This window comes from Silurus meridionalis, chromosome 4 (assembly GCF_014805685.1).
Source record: "Silurus meridionalis isolate SWU-2019-XX chromosome 4, ASM1480568v1, whole genome shotgun sequence".
NCBI classification, from domain to species: domain Eukaryota; kingdom Metazoa; phylum Chordata; class Actinopteri; order Siluriformes; family Siluridae; genus Silurus; species Silurus meridionalis.
Window position 1 is genome coordinate 5,276,350 of NC_060887.1, and position 20,608 is coordinate 5,296,957.

Here is a 20,608-nt window from a genome sequence, read left to right on the forward strand (position 1 = left end):
TTTATTAAATTAAGAAAATACATTTCTAAATAACACATCTTGTATAAAACATAATAGAAAGAGTATGTAAAGATATAATAAGGTTTTATTCAGTGTATTTTCCTTGGAGATGAGACGACCTTAGCTAAAGAAGATGCCGGCGGAGTGGTGCGGGGGGGGCGATAAGCGGCGGAGGATGGGAAACTCGATTCTTTGCTACTCTATCACTCTTGTACACTACGTGTCCCTAAACTTTTAATTTTCTTTGCTTATCTTAATTTTTGTCACAATCTTCGCTTTCTCACTTCGTTTCGCCATCTAGCAGCGGCGTTTCGAGCTTGTACCTAATTTTTTTGCTTGCGTAACAAAGCAAGAAATCGACCGAGTGACCGCTCGTACCTCGGAAAACTCGTACATTAATGCACTCGTAGGTCAAAGTACCACTGTAGTTCTGTTTTGGTTTCTATTGATTAGTGTGTAATGGAAAATTGCTGCACCAATCACGGATGCGGACGCAACCAGAGAGGCGGAGCTTCTAGTATCAACACGCCTTTGCTGTAAAAGTGATGGGAAGATCGGATCATTTTAGTGACTCGGTTCTTTGAATCTCATTTATGAAAATGAAAGAACGCGTGTCCAGTAGAAAATAAAGAATCACTCTTAGAGACGAATCGTTCTTCTGAGTCACATTAAAGACTCGTTCAGAATCAAGGAATCGTTCATAACCGACTCATCACTACTCTGCATCATCAGTAATGAGCTCCGGGAGAAACTCCGTGTTCCAGGTGGAGGATGAAGACCCTCTGCCGGGATGGAGCGACTGTAAGACCCCTGAAACGGTGACTTTCTAGTCTTTATGGGTTTAATTCTCTTTTCAACACCGAGACTCACACTTTAGGAACCACTGAGCTAGGCTAACTAGCCGGCTAACTAATCTTAGCTTCAATAGGTTTCATCCTCAGGTTAAATATTCTACATTTAGTGAGCTATAAATAAATTATAAATATCGTAATAAAGAATAATTGAATGTATTCGTCTTCTGGTCAATTTGTGTCAAATATTCCAAGAAACTAGTTAACACAAAAACAGCGCTAGCGAACCCGGCTAGCATGAGGCTAATGATGATGTTCTCCTACACTATTAGCCGAAAGCTCCATTTCTGCTCACTGCAACATTTCTTTTTTTCATTTTTTCCTGCAAGTCCATGAATTTGATGTTAATGATCAGGATTAGACAATAAATGAGGAACAGATCACTTTTCTTCTCTTCACTCGGTACTGATGCTCCTGATCACCTTTCCACCTGTTTGAGGCTTTTATGGGGGATTTGTTTATCAATAATAATTGTAATTACAATAATTATAGACATTGCAACTAGCTATTTTGGTAATCAATTAATCTAATGATTTTTTTTAGATTAATTGGATAAAAAACAAACTTATAATTAGATGTTTTGTTTATTATAACTGTATATCATTAATCATACAAAATCATTTAAGTATGAAAGATGAAGCAATTTGTGTAAATCAACATTTGTATTGTATTTTACAGATGGCAAGTTGGCAAACATACTTAAAAAAAAATCTATATAAAATATTATAGCATTTTTTTAAATCATTTTGTTTAAAAACTACAGTAATTTTGTTTAGTTGTGAAAATATAAACATCTAGAATATATAATAAATAAATGTTGTATAATAATGAAATGATATGTATACATTAAATATATAAAAATTGAAAACAAGCATTTGAATGTAGTAAAGCCGCAGTAAATCACTTTTAGAACAGATTAGTTACTGTTGTAGACAAATGCTATAAAAGAGAATGAAACGGAGAAACGCAGCAAGTTAACAGACTTAATGTATAAAAAAAAGGAAAAATATGCATCAGTGTACAAATGCTGTTATTTACTGCTTTTAGATTTAGTGTTTGTTCGCACCGTTTTAATTAAATCATCATGATGATGTGATCGAGTCGATTGCGCAACCTGATGCTCGCGAGTCACGACAGAACAGATCCAGTGTGAGTCCCGGTTACAAACAAACAGTTTACACAATAACACTTCATTAAACTACACCATTTTCACATGATGAGGATCACAACATTCACTCACAACCAATTTCATTATTGATTAGATTAGTTGTTGCAGCTCTAAAAATAAATAATAAACTCAGTGTTTCAAAGAGAATAAAATCCCATACAGTTTGGAAAGTCACTGTTCCAGCAGTTGTACAGTCGCTCTATTCAACATTTTTCTACTATTGAACATCAGGTAGCTGCTAAGTGTGTAAGTAGCAGTAGAATATAGTAGACCCTTTAGACCAGGGGGGTCCTGTATCAGATCTGTTTAATATGAATTATGTGTTGACACGACGTCTCTTCTGAAGGTTGTCCGTTACAAGACGGAGACAAAAGGGTATAAATGTGTCCAATTTAAATCTCAAGAGGCGGCAAATTTGGCAAAAGAGAATCTTGATGGCAAACTTTTTAACAGCTATAAAGTGAATTCTATTAATATAAAGTGTGTGTTTGGTCATATGAGGGGATTTCAGTCAGCATCAGGGGGTAATTTTGCTGGTGTCGGCATAAAGACTAACAGCAGTGTGTAAGAGCAGTGTCTCTGTTGTGTTACAGCTCCATCAACACTTTAATCTCATACGGAGCGTGAGACTGAGAAGAACCACCACATCCAGAGTCCAAACACTTGTCCCTTGAAGTTGGACACCGACCACGAGGGGCCGCGTAACTATTTAGCATGCCGGAGTCTCGATCGTTATCGGATTTAACCAGACAAATTGCTCCACCAACTAAGAACGGCCATGCACCACCACCCAGCTCAAGTTCCAGCTGTGGAGGAGAAACCAGCTGCAGCTCAAGATCCAGCTGTGGAGAAGAAACCAGCTGCAGCTCAAGATCCAGCTGTGGAGAAGAAACCAGCTGCAGCTCAAGTTCCAGCTGTGGAGGAGAAACCAGCACAAGTTTAGAATATAGTAAAAGCTCCTTCAGCATCTGTGAGTAAAGACCAGATCTACAAGCACACAACATTAACAACAAAACACACACACACACACACACACACACACACACACACACACACACACACACACACACACACACAAACGCTCAGTTTAATACCATGTGGTTCTATTGATTGTATGTATCTATCTATGTATTGATTGTATACAGTGGAGTGGAAAGTATTCAGACCCCCTCAAATTTTTCACTCTGTTATATTGCAGCCATTTGCTAAAATCATTTAAGTTCATTTCTTTTCCTCAATAATGTACACACAGCACCCCATATTTACAGAAAAACACAGATTTTGAAGAAATGAACTGAAATGATTTTAGCAAATGGCTGCAATATAACAGAGTGAAAAATTTGAGGGGGTCTGAATACTTTCCGTACCCACTGTATGTTTGTGTGGAACGTGTCTGTAACATTTGTGTGGAACGTGGAGTACACACATTTCCACCCCCGTTTTGTGTGTATCAGATTTAGTGGTGTCACCGTGATAAACACAAACTTTTGTCATCTCAGTGCGCCAGTGCAAAAGCTTTTCTTGCCCAATGTGGGGAAGGAATTAAATACCCTAAGATGAAGTGTTAGCCACAAGAACGAAGAGGTTCAGAAAGATCTTTTTAAACTTCTTGGACGTTGCTGCCACCAAGTCTTACATCATACACAAGGAACTACACGACAACAGGAACAATACGGTGTCTGTAGAACAACATGTTGCTCTGCGTGACGTATTGCAGTGAATTTGTTTCTTTTTTTGTCACTCGGTTAAAATCAGACACATTATTCAGGACATTCAGAGCATTAACTCAGAATATTTAGGAAGTGCGGTATTCAGCTGAGGCAAGAACTCTTACATGATGACTTTTTAATGAGATTTAATGTAATGGCTGAGAGTTTAAGGTGTTGGATGTGAAATCCAAAGGGGTTTATTTGTTTCAGCGCAGTGTGAAAGATGCAAAACTGTTTTACATCTCATGATATTTAGACTGAGGGTCTCACCGCCCTGTTTGACAAACGAGAGGATTTTAACATGTGCTGTCACGTGACCACACACGCACACGGCCAAGACTCAGCGATTACCTGCTCCACCCTGTTACATGAAAGCACCAGCACACGGGCCGCAGTCAAAACATAATGTCTCTTATTATGTACTAAATTACTGACAAACAACAACAGATTCAAGTATCTGTAAAAAAAAGTTTCTCATACGTGCATTACATTTACATTAATGTGTTTTTTCCTGAGCTCATCAGTGCAGTATGTTGCATCACTTTTCATGCTGTCGTCTATTATGATGTACAATATTAAAAACAAGATCTTTAAAGAAACTGTTGTACATTCATTACGTTACTGTGTTTGTTTGTTTGTGTTTGTTTCACACAAGGCTTTAAAGGACGATGAGTGGACGTCTCGTCTGCGGCGGTAGAGGACGATGAGTGGACGTCTCGTCTGTGGCGGTTTGGCAGCACTGGGGTTTGGCTCTGAAGCTGGAAACACACCTGTTCCCGTCAGAAGAAATGGTTGGATCTGTTTTATAAGGTTTGTGCTGTTAAAATGTGTATGAGAACATGATTAAACACAGGTCCCATAACCTAAAGGTCTTTATTTGTACAGAGGGAGAAATGTCCAGTGCAGGTCCACGACCAGTCGAAACTTTTCGGTGGACCACAGAAACGTCTTTGTGGATTCCACCCTCCTAAAGTGTTCATTTCAGACTTTCAGGTGATCATCTCTTTCATGTCACGTCACTGTGGACCTGCACAACTATATTTGTGACCACACTCATGTGCTTTAAATGTCCTCTGCTGTGGGATGCATTGTTGCAATATTTATTTTTAATATCCTCTCTTTAGCGCCCGCCAGAGTTTCCTCACACCTCCACTCGCGCAATATCATATAGAACAATATCTGCTTTATCTATTCCCATTTCTCATCCAGTGATCAAATAGTGGAAGCACTGAGATCAGTGTAAAAGACTTTGGTTTTTGCTCAGGTGTGTTAAAGTGTATTATATTTATAGATCTTCATATCACTTCACTTCTGCCCTCAGACTCTCACTAGTGTACAGAGATGATTGTGGATTAAACATATTAATGTGTGAATGTTAGATTTTTAATGTTTCTTCTTATTTAAATCTGTAAAAAATATCAAGACTAAAAGGTAAATAAAACCTGTGTTCCACACTCTTTATTGTTCTTTTACCAGGTCGTAAGTGTTCCACCTGCTGCAAGTGTTCCACCTGCTTTACTCCACTCCTACTGCTGTAGCGCCCCCTACCTCCACCCCCACCATTATACAGCCTGCACTTTTATGTAATTTTAAAAGACCTTTATATGTCATTATCATCATCATTATGTTTAAGTTCATAATATACAATATGTGTCTTTACAGCCTGGATTTCAAAGTCCATCTCCTTCAGCCAGTCCTTCATCTGCATCCAGACCTTCATCTGCATCCACTCCTTCATCTGCATCCAGTCCTGCTGTTTCTTCCAGTTCTGCTCCTTTAATCATTTCTTGCTGGTGTTCTGAGCGACTCATTTTACTGTTTATTTGTGTGGATTTACTACTATTATAATCTATAGTTATTTATGATCAGGTTGTTGTTTTAATCCCAATTAGGGATTTTTTATCATTGTATTTGATTATATCTATTGTTAAATAATCTTTATTAATATATACATCGTTTTGTAATATTTGTATTTTTGTGTGTTTGCATCTATTATAATTTATCATTTGACATTTTTGTAGCATTTTCAGTAATTAAAATAAAATGTTTTATTGTTCATAAAACAGTGACTCATTAATTATTCTGTGAACCTGCTGAACCCATTATCTTAATAATAATAATAATAATAATAATTAATAATAATAATTATTATTATGTAGAATATAAATTAACAAATACAAAACATGTCCCACATACTAAACTTTTGTTAAAAATGTTAAAGGTTAAATAAGTACATTAAGAAAATAAATATAAATCCATTTTATGCCCCTTTATTGTAAAAATTAGTCAAATCATACAGATATTAATTAACATGAGTGACAAGTGATGTATTTTCATTCACATCATCAGTAGTTTTGTGCACTATTGGGGGATTTATAAACATCGATCTGCCAAAAAACATAATAAATGTCCATCTATCCATTTCCTTTCTCTTTTTTCTCTTTTCCCTTCTTCCCCTTCTTTTCCCCTCTTCCCACCCCTTAACAGACTATTGATCTCCAGCTTCACACAGCTCACATCCTCAACTCTGTCTCACACTGCCCTCTAGCGGCACTATCAGGACGTGCTTTATGCTCCATTCTGTACTAATGTGACTTCTGTTTGTGTTTTAATGCAGTGATTCTCAATCTTTTTCTGCCATTTACCACTTCAGAGGGGTGGGTTTTTATACGCACCTGTCCTCCGTCACCTCAAAAAAGGATAATTAAAATCTTCATATTGAAAAATGTCTAGTTTATTGAACTATCCAATTCTAAATGAACATTAACTAGCAAAATAAGGTGTAGTTGTGATATCACTTGGACTTTCTGTCACTTTGCAGTCTGTGCAAAATAGAGCAAATTCATTTCATAAATCTTTTTAAAACGGGGTTGTAGACTTGATACTGTCACTCTCAAGTCATGTTCAATATTGAGCTGAGATCTGTATTTAGTTTTCAGTGTAGCAACATCTGAAAAGTCTCAGAGATGAGATGTGGCAAAAGGAACAGGATGAAACAGTTATATTTTCTTTAAGGCTGAATTTTTGGTTTAATCTCCTACCAGAGTGATGTGTACAGAATCATCATAAAATTCTAGTATCTCCATGACAACCGCCAAACAAGCAAACAGCAGCAAGAAGCAGCAGCGATTAGCAGCAACTAAGAACATTTACAACTTCTATTAAACATTTCTTCATACAGGTACCTGGTAAGTCTTCTAAATAATTATGGTAGAATATTGTACATTATTTATGTCATGCGGGAAACGGAGGCGGAAGCCAAAGTAACAGCAAATAAAGTTTTATTTAAACAAAAGGGCGAAGACAAAACACAAATACTTGCTGTGAAAGGATTATTCCGGTGGCCCACAATAGTCCAGAGTCTGAGGAATAAAGGATCCGGAGTGTGGGGGAATGTGGGGTTTATATCAGCGGTGTGATGAGTGAGTGAATATGCCTCAGGTGTTCTCAATGAAGCCCGATGCGAGGAGCTCCATGTGGGCGGGGCACATGAGAGAAGGAGCAGGGCGTTCCCCGAAGCACCAAAGGGGGCGTGGCAGGGGAATTCCTGACAATTTAGTAGAAGACTCGAAAAGTAAAAAGTAATTATTTAGTGACATTAGCATGGGTAACTAGCCGGCTAGCTAAGATTAGCTTTTATAGTTTATCTTTTTATATTAATCCATCATATGTATTTAATAATTAGTATAGAATCTATCAGATACAATGAAGTAGATAAATTTAATCTATTTATCCCATATTTTAATCAAACTCATGTAACCTGTTTACTCCAAGTATAATGAACATAATATACTAATAAATAGAGTAGAATAGGGTCAGACTGGGACTACAATTTTAATAATCCTTGCAGCCGTGGCATGTTTTATCTGTTGTGGAATTCCTTGTCATTGTTTAGACAATACGTACAGCTCCCAGTGTATAAAATTACAGGTAAAGAGTCTTCTACAGAAAACATCTCCACAGATATGGATCAAAACATCTATGTGGATTTGGATGGAGGGATTATGGCCCTAGTCGATCAGAAAAAATGACTGTAACAAACGTTTCCTTATAACTAAAATCACTAAACTCTTTCTATGCTTTAATTCTGATTCTTTGATTATATCGTATATAAATCATGTTGTTGTTGTGTGTATTTTATGCTGTGTGCAGGAACATGGCAGCTGATGAACAAAGTTGGCTTCTGCAAGGTATGCGTCAACGCATGTGTGCGCACATCGAAGCATGTGCTGAGGGGTATCACTTCAACTTTGAAACCTGTAGAACCATCTGCTATGCTTGTTTTTTATTTATTCTTCCAAAGCATTGCCTGTGGTGCCTGGAGACCCCCTGTCCTTTAGGTGAACGGTGTTATAATTTACCCCGTAAATGGTACAGGTTTCCTCCAGAAAAGGACGAATTTGTTTGGGAAACTGATGAGGACCGGTTCAGACCGGTGATGGACATTCTGCACCACGCTGACATGTTCTCCCCAAATGGAATGTGGCTAGATTCCATCCAGAACTCTGTCTATGATCTTCCTTCAGGACTTCAGCTGATCACCCGGATCTATCGTGTGCGTAGGGGTATTAACCTTGTCCAATCATTTGGAGTTCCTGCCAGCTCAGTGGATGCTCCGAGCACTCACAGTTTTCTGTTCACGGACTTCGTCATGCAAAGCACCTTTGTAACGTACTACACCATCACCTTCTGTGGCTGTGTTCTATGGACAACTGAACCAGTGAAACATCGTGATTGGAATTGTCGTCCTATCCTTTGTCGCGAATGTCACACAATCGGAACAGACTCTAAGGTATTCTCAGCGAGTTCTCACGGTGGTGGTTTGAGGAGTCACGATGCGGTATGGTCTGCACTAAAGTCTCACAGTTCTATATCTGCTCCCCTGCCGGACTGGATCAGACAACTATCACCCATTCCAGTAAAAAAAAGAAAAGAATAGAAAAAAAAGGCAAGTGAGTCTGGACATCAAGGACAGGAACTGAAAGCTAAACCTCTCCAAGTTCAATAATAATTAATAAAATCAATAAAATCTAAAATAATAAATCACGTGTTTATTGAAGTGTTCGACATCATTTAAATCCTGATTCTAAATCAGTGTTTCTCAACTGGAGGATGCTTTTACGCTAAATAATGAAAATCCACATGATAAACTTTTGGGAAAATGTGACAAAAGTAAAATTGCACAATTATTAAAAGATGAAGTTAAACCATGATTTTTGTCTTCCTTTCAAACGCCGTATGACCTCCTCATGGGGGCTGTGTCTCGGGGTCATAATGCTGAGGGGGAGGAAAGTCAAGAGGGAGAGGGAAACTGGTCCTCAGTGCCACATTGTGCAAAACACCACATCCTGTAAAGTTTTACTTTTTTTTTCAGTTACATGATGCAGTTTGAAGATGTAGAGTTTCAGCTTTACTGCACAGTTCTGTGTGTAAAATAAGTCAAAGTCATTTTTTTCCAGGAATTTCTTGAATTCAGATTTTATTGAAATAAAAAACTTGTTTATTTTCCTATAACTGCATTTGCATATTTTAAAATAAGGAACATTTAACTTGTTTGAACATTTTTGTAGTTCAAACAGCAGCAATAACACTTAAAGCACTACACTACAGAAACAATATAAAAGAAAGTTTTCTACATTTCTCTAATGCTGTCGAGTAACACAGTTTACAGGCCTAAGAATGTAACACTAGCTTCAAAATCACAACCTTGTTTCTGCCTGGTGTCGAACCAGGGACTTTTTGCGTGAGAGGTGAACGTGATGACCGCTACACTACAGAAACTACCACAGGGAAAAGCTTCTTGGTCACTGTTTGCACTTTTACATGCATTTGCAGTTGCAGTAGAGCAGGAAAATGAACCGGTTTGCTGAGAAGTTCAAAACAACCAACGTTCTTCTAGCATGGATTTATATATTTACACCCCTGCCAGCGTGGCGTTGGTGGTATAGTGGTGAGCATAGCTGCCTTCCAAGCAGTCGACCCGGGTTCGATTCCCGGCCAAAGCAAGACCTTTAGTGATTATGTTCAGTTGCCAAAGTAACAACCTCTAAGCAGTCTTGCTTTTATTTGCTTCCCCTGAACACTTGGCGTTTGTGTATTAGATGGTCCCGCCTGTCATCATAGACACTGGCAAAACATTTCAAAATCACTTAGCCTCTTCTTCTTATTATTATTATTATTATCCAACTATTTTTTATTGATGCATTCAAACAGAAAGACACTCAGGCGAGAAAGACAATGGAACAGTGTTTAATTTAGTCCAAAAACAGGAAATTGGTCTCTCTCTTTCTAAGTTATACATATAATCACAATCATGAATGTGAGCATCAAGAACAGGAGAAAGAAAGAAAGAAAGAAAAAAAAATAATGAAACAAAATAAAAGATTTGCACCTAAGTACATGAACACTCTCTAAGATATATGTTTTCCTTTCTCTTTTCTACATCTACCAAGAAGTCAGGGGCAAGGGGAAGAGCTCAAAAAGGCTAAACAAAGAGAATAGGATTTTATTTTCCTCTTTCTCTTAAATACAATAAGAATGGTTGCCAGGTGGTGTAAAACCTTTCCGTAATACTAAGTTATGTAAATCTGATCTTTTCTATTTGAATAAACTGAGACAGGTCATGTATCTAATGAGAAGAACTGGGTGGGTGAGGATTCTTCCAGTTCAGTAATATAAGTCTCTTTGCTACTATTAAACAAAAGGCGAGCATGTTTGATTGTAAGGATGACAAGGAGGATTTGTGGGGTTGATTCCAAATAATGCTATTAGGGGACATGGTTTAATATCTAAAATGAAGTATTTAGAGATTGATTTAAAAACTGATGTCCAGAAAGAGGTCAAGGCTGGGCAAAGCCAAAAAGTATGATAAAGAGTAGCCGGAGCCGACACCCATCACTGATCACTGTATTAACGAATGACGGGCGCATATAGAGGAGGAATGTACACGACCAAGGGCCTTGGACCATTCCTCATCCGTGAAATTATAATTGAGGTCCGATTCCCAGTTACTCTTTATTTTAGAAAGCGATGAAGAGCCTGATTGAACAACGAATGATACGATAACGATAACACAAGTGAACATGCAGTTTTTATTATTGAGAAAAACAAAATCCAAAACCACATGCCCCGTGTGAAAAAGTGATTGCCCCCTAAACCTAATATTTGGTTGGGCCGCCCTTAGCAGCAACAACTGCAATCAGGCGTTTGTGATAACTTGTGATGAGTCTGTTAGAGTGCTGTGGAGGAATTTTGGTCACTCATCTATGCAGAATTGTTGTAATTCAGCCACATTGAAGGGTTTTTAAGCACAAACCTTTTTTTGAAGGTCATGTCACAGCATCTCAATAGGATTCAGGTCAGGACTTTGACTAGGCTACTCCAAAGTCTTCATTTTTTCTTTCCTTAGCCGTTCAGAGGTGGACTTGCTGGTGTGTTTTGGATCATTGTCCTGCTGCAGAACCCAAGTTCACTTCAGCTTGAAGTCACAAACAGATTCTCCTTCAGGAATTTTTAGTAAACAGCAGAATTCATGGATCCATTTATTACAGCAAGTCTTCCAGGTCCTGAAGCAGCAAAACAGCCCCAGACCATCACACTACCACCACCATATTTCACTGTTGGTATGACGCTCTTTTCTCAAATGCGGTGTTACTTTTACGCAAGGCGTGATGGGACACACACCTTACAAAAAGTTAAACTTTCGAGTATTTTCCCAAAAGTCTTGGGGATCATCAAGATGTTTTCTGGCAAAACTGAGACGAGCCTTTATGTTCTTTTTGCTCAGCAGCTGTTTCAGTCTTAGATCTCTGCCGTGTAGATCATTTTTGCCGTCTCTTTCTCATGGGGGAGTCATGAACACTGACCTTAACTGAGGCAAGTGAGGCTGCAGTTCTTTGGATGTTGTTATGGGGTCTTTTGTGATCTCTTGGATGAGTCGTCGTTGTGCTCTTGGGGTAATTTTGGTCAGCCGGCCACTCCTGGAAGGTCACTGTTCCATGTTTTTGCCATGTGTGAACAAAAAAGTTAGCACAGTTTTAACAGGGGGGCAAACACTTTTTCACACGGGGCCATGTAGTTTTGGATTTTGTTTCCCCTTCATTTAAAATCTGCATGTCGTGTTCACTTGTGTATCTTTTACTAATATTTAAATTAGTTTGACGATCTAAAACATTAAAGTGTGACAAACATGCAAATAAACAGTGTTGTGCCGGTAACGCGTTACTTTTGACAATAACTAATACTGTAACAATACTGTAAAAATAAAGTAACTCTGTTACCATTACCGTATGGTGCGTTACCCGTTACTTTTATAAATGAATGAATTTGGGCTGAAGTGTAGACTACAGCCTAACCAGCTTACAGCAGCGTCGCATTGTAGGATTGGTGGATGAACCACTGTAAACACGAAGAAGACGCGCTGTGGGCGTGTCTCCGTTTATTCAGGTCTGTAATGGCAAGTCGAGGCGAGAGCAAGACGAGTTTCTCAAAGTGGAAATATGCTCATTATTTCACTTTAGTTGAGTATAAAGACAAAAAATGTCAAATGTAAGCTGTGTCTTTCTGGTTCGAAGCTCGTATCTACTGCGATAAACAGCAACTCCAATCTGCTTAAGCTCCTTCAGAGTCTACATGCCTCGACGAAGCTAGAAGCTAACCCGGTGTTCTGTTTTCATACTTCAGCTGTAAAAAGAACATGTTTAAGAGCTCAACACAACAGGAGAAGCCACTTTAGTGTTTGATTGTGAATATATTATTCAGCTTGTTTTGTTATTTATTTCAGAAATGCTTGTGATATATTCAGTTTGTGCTGCTCTGACTTTAATAAAATAATGTTTAAAAATGACTTTGTGTTTAAGTCAGTTTTGTGTTTGTAGACCATAACACATAAAAGGGCATTAATGGGAACATTAAAGAAGGTTCTTTAAAAAAGTAACTAAAAAGTTACTTTTAACAGTAACGCATTACTTTTTGGTGTAAATAATCAACAAAGTAATTGAGTTACTTTTTGAATGAAGTAACGAGTAACTGTAACTAGTTACTATTTTTTAGTAACGAGCAAAACACTGCAAATAAATATACACAATGGTGTGAAAAAGTTTTATACTACTACAAAAGTATGTACTTGATATACAATGCTATTTTCTCTTTCTTTCTTTGTCTTCCAACAGCCATTTAGTTGAATCTTCTGAGGAGAAGTGGGTTCCACACACCAGCTATCAACCAGAAAAGAGGTTCAAGCAGTCTCCAAACTCAGCACCTGTTTCAGCTCTACCAGTAAGAGTGAAGGGGCTGGATGTTCTCTGGTTCAGGCAAACTTTCTTGTAGTTTTATTATCGAAAATACCCTTAATATATTACACAAATGCTTAACGTATAATGTAACGGTGTGTTTTGGGAAGACTATTTTAAGGAATGTAGTGATATTTTGCAATGAGCTCAGACAGCTAACGTGCTTCATTTGAAGGTCATGTTCAGTTCACTTTGTAAAATTTGAATGAAATGTTTCAAAATACACGATTATTGTGTAAGTTATAGTTATTACAATAAACTGTATTTAAATAGGTTGTGGGTTGTGGATCGAGTTAATAGAATCTTTAGTATTTAAGTCAAAGAATCGTACGAAAGCCATGATACACAGTCATACGCCTAATGCTAATTACAAATGCTAAATTGAGAATGAATCTTTCTTTTTGGATAAATCTTTGCTTGATTTGCGTTAAAGGACGGCTTAAAGACCAGACAGAATCCTCTGCCAGCTGGTCAGTTACATTTCACCGTCTGTGTTTTGCTTTCTGTGAATCAGTTTTGGCTAACGTTAATGCTAAACACGTGATTATTGAGTTATAGTTATAGGGGATTCTTAGCCTTGTTAACCCTGTGGTTATTTATGATCTTAGACGTACAACATAACGTGCTTCACATAAAATGAATATCATCATGTTGAATTATCAGCAAATGTCTAGTATTTCAGGAGCTTAGCGTGGTTGTGATCACCTCTGCTTCACACACAAAAGTGGTCGTAAAACAATAAGGAGAGACAAAAGCCCCATGTGCTAGGTGGCCAAGTTTTTAAATAAAAAAATACAATGAAAGTAAATAAAAAGTAACCATATCCAGTTAGATGGCAATAAATTCCACCATTAGGGTCCCTTAACTGGTTCCATTGTGTAATTCAATTCAATTCAATTCATTTTTATTTGTATAGCGCTTTTAACAATGAACATTGTCTCAAAGCAGCTTTACACAGATAATGTGGTGATTAAACATAAATATGTTCTTTGTAAGTATGTTTGTCCCTGATGAGCAACTGTGGCAAGGAAAAACTCCCCGAGATGGCATAAGGAAGAAACCTTGAGAGGAACCAGACTCAAGAGGGAACCCATCCTCATCTGGGTTGCACCAAATGTCCATTTGAAGCAGATATACAATGTTGTGGGGTACAGTGATGATGATCAGAAGCAAACTGCACTCCCGAGTCAGTGCTGCAGACCACCGACACCAACTGCAGTCCAATCCGTCCTCAAAGCACCCGTTCTACTCCGGAATTACATGGAACCACCCAAGGTGTTGATGAGAGACCGTCCCGAGCTGCACAGAAGTGTGAAGATCCAAGGAGGGGAGAGGGGCAGGAACAGTGGTCACTGGAGCCTCAGGAGTATGTTTAACTCGACCGAAGAGAGAGAGAGAGAGAGAGAGAGAGAGAGAGAGAGAGAGAGAGAGAGAGAGAGAGGGTGACGGGAAGAGAAGGATATGGATTATTAAGTGTAACTATTGGTGTATGAAAGTTAATGTCACTGTGCAGTTTGGACTCCGGCAAGACTCGCTATGGCAGCATAACTAAAAGGGAGAACCAGAAGGTAACACAGACATGAGGGATCTCTGGGATAAGAGACGACCCACCACACCACCGTCAACAAACCTGAGTGAACGTGTGAATGTGAGGGGACGACAGCATACAAATATACCAGTTCACCAAACACTCTATATCCATGCTCCCTCCAGATCTGTGCCTTTACTTAAGAAAAATCTACTGATCAAAGGCTTGACTAAATAAATATGTTTTCAACCTCGACTTGAACACTGAGACTGTGTCCGAGTCCCGAACACTGATTGGAAGGCTGTTCCATAACTGTGGGGCTTTATAAGAGAAAGATCTGCCCCCTGCTGTAGTCTTCATTATTTGAGGAACCAACAGATAGCCAGCACCTTTTGATCTAAGTAGGCGTGGAGGATCATACTGGTACAGAATTTCACTCAGATACTGCGGTGCGAAACCGTTAAGTGCTTTATACGTCAGTAGTAATATTTTATAATCAATGCGAGATTTGATTGGGAGCCAGTGTAGAGTAATTAAAACAGGGGTGATGTGGTCGTATTTCCTAGATCTAGTGAGGACCCTTGCTGCTGCATTCTGGACTAACTGAAGCTTATTTATGCACTTACTCGCACACCCAGACAGTAAAGCGTTACAGTAGTCTATAGTCTAGTGTAGTGGCTAACATGATTTTCAAAGCCCTTTTTCTCACTCTGGATGTATACAGTTCTTGAAAAGTGGACAGGGGGAAACCGATAACCATTGCAGACGTCTAAACTGTCCTCTGTAGTCCTCTGATGTCTGATTTTACAGCTGAGCAGAACCAGACAGCTAGTAAAGCAACTCCTGTTGAACTTTCTAAGCTGGTGAAGGAAGTACATACTCTGTTAAGCCTTTTTAACAATGGAGTCGATGTGATTGTCCCATTACATGCCCTAAGAGATGGTGGTGCCCAGGAACCTGAATGACTCCACTGCTGCCATAGTGCTGTTCATGATGGTGAGTTGGGGGAAACCTGGGGGATTACCTAAAATCCACAATCATCTCCACTGTTTTGAGCGTGTTAAGCTCCAGGTTTTTATGACTGCACCATGTCTCTCAGGCCTTCCTTCACTGAAGCAGCTTTTTAGAGTAGCTCCCCTCAGCCACTCTATGAGGATCAATGATGAGGATTAATCTTCCTCATATTAATGAATTAATCATGTACTACTGTATTTGAAAATAACTTAACTGAGAATAGAAAGCTGAGGGTACATTGAGTTTCCCAAAACTGGATTGTTGCAATCTGAAAACATGTTACCTAATCATTATTTATGCTTATTTATGCTGTGCAGGTAATTGTGTGGATCCATAGGTTAGTGGTCATCACATCTGCTTTACATGCAGAAGGTTCTGGGTTCAACTCCCAGTGGGACCATGCAGGTTGTAAACATGAATAAGGTTTATATATTACAAATTGTTACTCAATCCTAAAAATAAATAAACAGCATGTTTCTGCATTGTGCTTGTATCAGTAATGGAGAAAAAACATTCCAAAATGGCTCAAGAGCATATCTCCACTGTGGGTCAAACCCAAGACCTTCTGCATGTAAAACAGACATGATGACCACTACACTCCAGTATTAACAATCAATGACTGTTTCCTCCAATGTTATAAATCACTATATACTGCTCCTTTATCTGCTGACACTTCAACATTAGAGGCCTTTTTCAAAATGTATGTATTCCTACAATAAGTGTGGGTACAGCATTACAATTGGATGAGTTTATATCTGATACAGAAATAGCCTTAGCAAGTCTGCCTTCTGGTAAATCACCTGGACCAGGATACAAAAATCTTAGCAAAAACTCTGACCTGCCGTCTGGAGAAAGTTCTGCCTTGTGTTATTTCACCTGAACAAACAGTCTTCATCAAGAACAGATACTCTTCTTGTAATATTGGGCGCATGTTGAATGTTATATATAACCCATCTCTATCTGACACTTCTTTAAAGGTGGAGAAGCAGAAGTTGAGGAGCAGAAGGTAGAGGAGCAGAAGGTGGAGGATCAAAAAGAACAGGCTGAAGTCCTTTGGACTTTTGGAGACTTTAGAGAATGTGAGAAAATGTATAACTGTGTGTAGATAATCAGGTAAAATATTATTTATGAGTGTGACTTTGTTGAAGGTGTTTATGTCTCACCATAAATCTGATTATCACGAATCACACAGCACAACTTACTCAAAAGTCTAATGCTGAATGTTTCCTGTTTTTTTTTAACCTAAAGAAATGTAAATGAATGTAAATGCATCCGCAAAGCACACAGCATTGTGGATGACCACACACACCAGTTACACACACTTCACCCTCCTACCATCAGGGAAACGGTTCTGAAGCATTCGGGCCGTCACATCAAGACTGTGCAACAGTTTTTTCCCGCAAGCCATCAGCCTCAACAAACATCTAAACTGAACTCTCTCTCATACACACATACACACACACACACACACACACTTACACACAACTGAGTGACTGATCTGTACAACCGGACTCAACACATACACTTCACACACCCAGGTTTCAGCACCATTCACACCTTTCATTCATTATCGCAAAATGTTTACATGCCGTTTGTTGCTGATCTTCCGGGACTTGCTGTTTTTGCACAATATTTTGTCCAATCCTTTGGTCACTGTTCAGGTTATTTTGATTGCTGCTTTTGTAGAATTGCACAATTCTGTTTACATTTCTCTGTTTACATTTTTCTGCTACTGTGCACCTTATTCAGTCACGACAGGTTTTACTGGCAGAGCTATTGCTATTTTTTTTAATATATTTTGTGTATTGTTTGTTGTCCTGCACTGTCCTGTGTTGTCCTGCACTGTCCTGTGTTGTCTTTTGCACTGTTTGCACCAGTTGCACACATGCACTTTATGTGGTGAGGATCTAAGTTCCTGGCCCTGTGTTCTTCTGTTCTGTTACTGTTGTTTTATGTTGTTGTATGTAGCACCTGGGTTCAGGAGGAACGTTGTTTCATTTCACTGTGTACTGCATCAGCTATATATGGTTGAAATGACAATAAAAGCTTCTTGACTTGACTTGACTCTTGAAGTGATGAACACACTGGATGTTGTTCTGTAGACAGTCACACTGCTGCTGAGAAATCTGGACTGTACTGTGGATGACGGACCTGTAGGAAGCGTTCCTGAGATTTGGGACTGTCCTCACTGCACAGGTCATTTATAACTACTGATCCTTACATTTTCCTTCTTTCCCAGTAACTTGGGGTTTCCTCCCTGTACTCAGCTGGAGTATTTTCGGAATGTGGAGAGCTCTGATATTGTGAACCTCTAACACGTTTGATGTGCGTTCTTTGCTTTGTGTTTCTGCTCGCTGTCCCGTACAGGTCATGATGAAGAACGGACGCTCAAAAGGCTTCGGGTATGTGACGTTTTCATGTCCTGATGAGGCTCGAGTAGACATTGTGGAGATGAACGGCAGGGTGCTGGGCAGCAGGACTGTGTACTTAAGTCCCTCTCAGACCACCCAGGGACGAAGTCACGGCATGAAGGTAGAAACTATCTCGCCTTCAAAACCCTGCCCAGACCCAAGACCCAACGCCAACAAGAACATCCATCCACAGAGTGAGTCAAAGCCGTCCGATTAGTTTTGTGTTAAGTGCAGTTAAAGATTTAAAACAGAAGAGAACTATTCATGTTAGCAAAATTTACCTTCTGATTGGATGCTAACATGAGATGATTGTCTGCATCTACAGATGTTCCAGTTGCAGATCCTGGAAAAGAAAACCAGCAGCAGTGGAACAGGCGATTCACACCACAGCCTCTCAGACTGGACACACAGGAACTATTCTGATTCTATTTCCAGTGTGTTTTATAGAGACTTTCATGATCTGGAGCAGGTTTTGGTCACAGCTGTGTTTGGTCACATGTAATAATTGGTTTAATACTGAGTGATTGATCAGTGTGTATTATTAAAGTCAGCAATGCAAACACACACATGCACTCAAACATTGGATGCTGAATTTGTTCTGTTTTCTGTAGGAATTAGGATTAGATCCTCTATTATACCAGAACCAGTGTACACTTGCAGCAAGTTTCTGCTCTCAGAAAATAACCTTTCAATAAAAGTGCTTCATTGTTCATTCACCAGTGAGACCAGAACCTTGATGATAAAAGAACACAGCTGTTCTGTTTATATTATGGGATACAGACAGTGCTTGTTATTTCTCATGGTTTTCTACATGAGAGTGATGTAAAGCTCATGTTTTTGCTTTCTGTATCTCCTCACTCACTTCTACAGGTGGTACTGCACAATGGACGGTCCAAAGGCTTTGGATTTGTCTGATATTCCTCTCTGGATGAAGACACTAATGCCATCAGAGAGTTGAATAGAAAGCTGGTGAGCAGGAGGTCACTGTGTATCACTATGGCTGAGCAGTGGACAGGGAGCAGCCGCCACACCAAGCCCTACCTCCATCCATCCAGGAACATGCAGTGGTTCCATCTACAGCATAAGTCATACTTTCCTCATAATGTCCTACAAAACTTTACTAAACACACACACTGTGTACCGGTCAAACACACACATTATGTAAAGTAACACATCTTTGTTTTTCACTTTCAGGTCATCGTGCTGTCGTTCTGCTCCACTGAATTCATCATTTTATTTATTTTGCTTTTCATTATTATTTCTTTCTCTTTTTTACAGAAATAGTTTTATTACTGTAAATAAATATGTAAATAACTAACAGTAATGAAGGTGTTTCATTATTGATCATTCATAAAATTCCCTCTTAATACATGAGAACTTTCATTAGAACTGAAAGAGACGGTGCTGTGAAAAGAGAACAGTAATAACAGAGTTGTGTTCGTGAAAACCCTGGAAACAGATCATGTAAATACACTACTCTGATGCTGACACCATTTATTTAATGGATGAATAAAATTGATCTGAAATAAATTCAAATATTTAAGCTGTAATACTGCACTGTATTTAACATATTATTATTATTATTATTATTATTATTATTATTATTATTACTATTATTATTATATATTGTTATAATTTTAAATGTATTGACAGATTTTATTTTGAAACTTTATATTTTGATTTTTTATTTCAGTTAATAAATTTTTTATTGTATTTAATTTGTGTCGGTTTATGTTCTAATCTCTAATATACACTAAAAGCCTTTATATTTATAAATGTGTATTTAAATCACACATATTAAAAAATTAATAATATGTAAAAAGATCTAATATCTACCAAAAAAATCACTCAGTGTTGATTTAAAATGTTTGGACATTTATTCCAGCTCATAAATCCTATAAAACATGCAGCATTAAACATGAACTTCCAGCAGATGAACATCTCATAATACTGTCTGGAAGTGAGAAATGTACAGGTTGTTTTTACTCCATACACATGAACTTACTTTGATCATAAACACAATCATACTCCAAATCAATTAATCAATAAAGTCAATAAAAGAATCCCAAACTGCTGAGTGTCTTGTCCTCGCTATTAATGACGTCATTAGAGCTCCACTACTTCTAATGACCTGCTGTGACAGTGAGCTCTAAAACACATCACACTGCCACCTACTGGTCATTTATGATTCTGCAACATTCATGGAGTCACTCCGGTCAACTTCCGGTTCTCAACTCGGATTCACTCGCTTTATACACAGTTTACAGCCGTTTTTATCTTATTTATGACTGTAATATCGCTCTTCTCTCAGGAACAACAGAAAAGCTGTGAAGACATGATATTTTATCCGCTCTTTACCTCTGTAATGTGCGCATGCGCATAGTGTCAGGTTAAAAGAGACCGGGTTACGTCACAGACGGAGGGCGGGGCATCTGCCTGTGACGTCACAGTAAGACAACGTCTATCATTGGAAACGCGTCTCTGTTTCTCTCATTTCCGAGATTTTTGCTTGTGAGTAAAGAGGCATAAACATGGAGCTCTTCAGAAGGTTGAGAGAGATTTTCAAACCAGAAGATCAAGAAAACTAAGCAGATTGCTGAAATGAAGGAGAAGCTGGAGCACATGGAGAAAGTAGAG

At 38.5% G+C, this 20,608-nt stretch overlaps 1 protein-coding gene and 1 non-coding gene across 2 annotated transcripts in view; one reads left to right on the forward strand and one right to left on the reverse strand.

Annotated features, from left to right (window-relative positions):
* The window catches only part of LOC124384581 (little elongation complex subunit 1-like), a 256,093-nt gene that overhangs the window by 60,260 nt on the left and 175,225 nt on the right, over positions 1 to 20,608 (reverse strand). The gene's annotated exons all lie outside the window — the stretch shown is intronic.
* On the forward strand, positions 9,662 to 9,733 carry trnag-ucc. The gene has a single exon. It is a non-coding gene; the product is annotated as a tRNA-Gly (tRNA).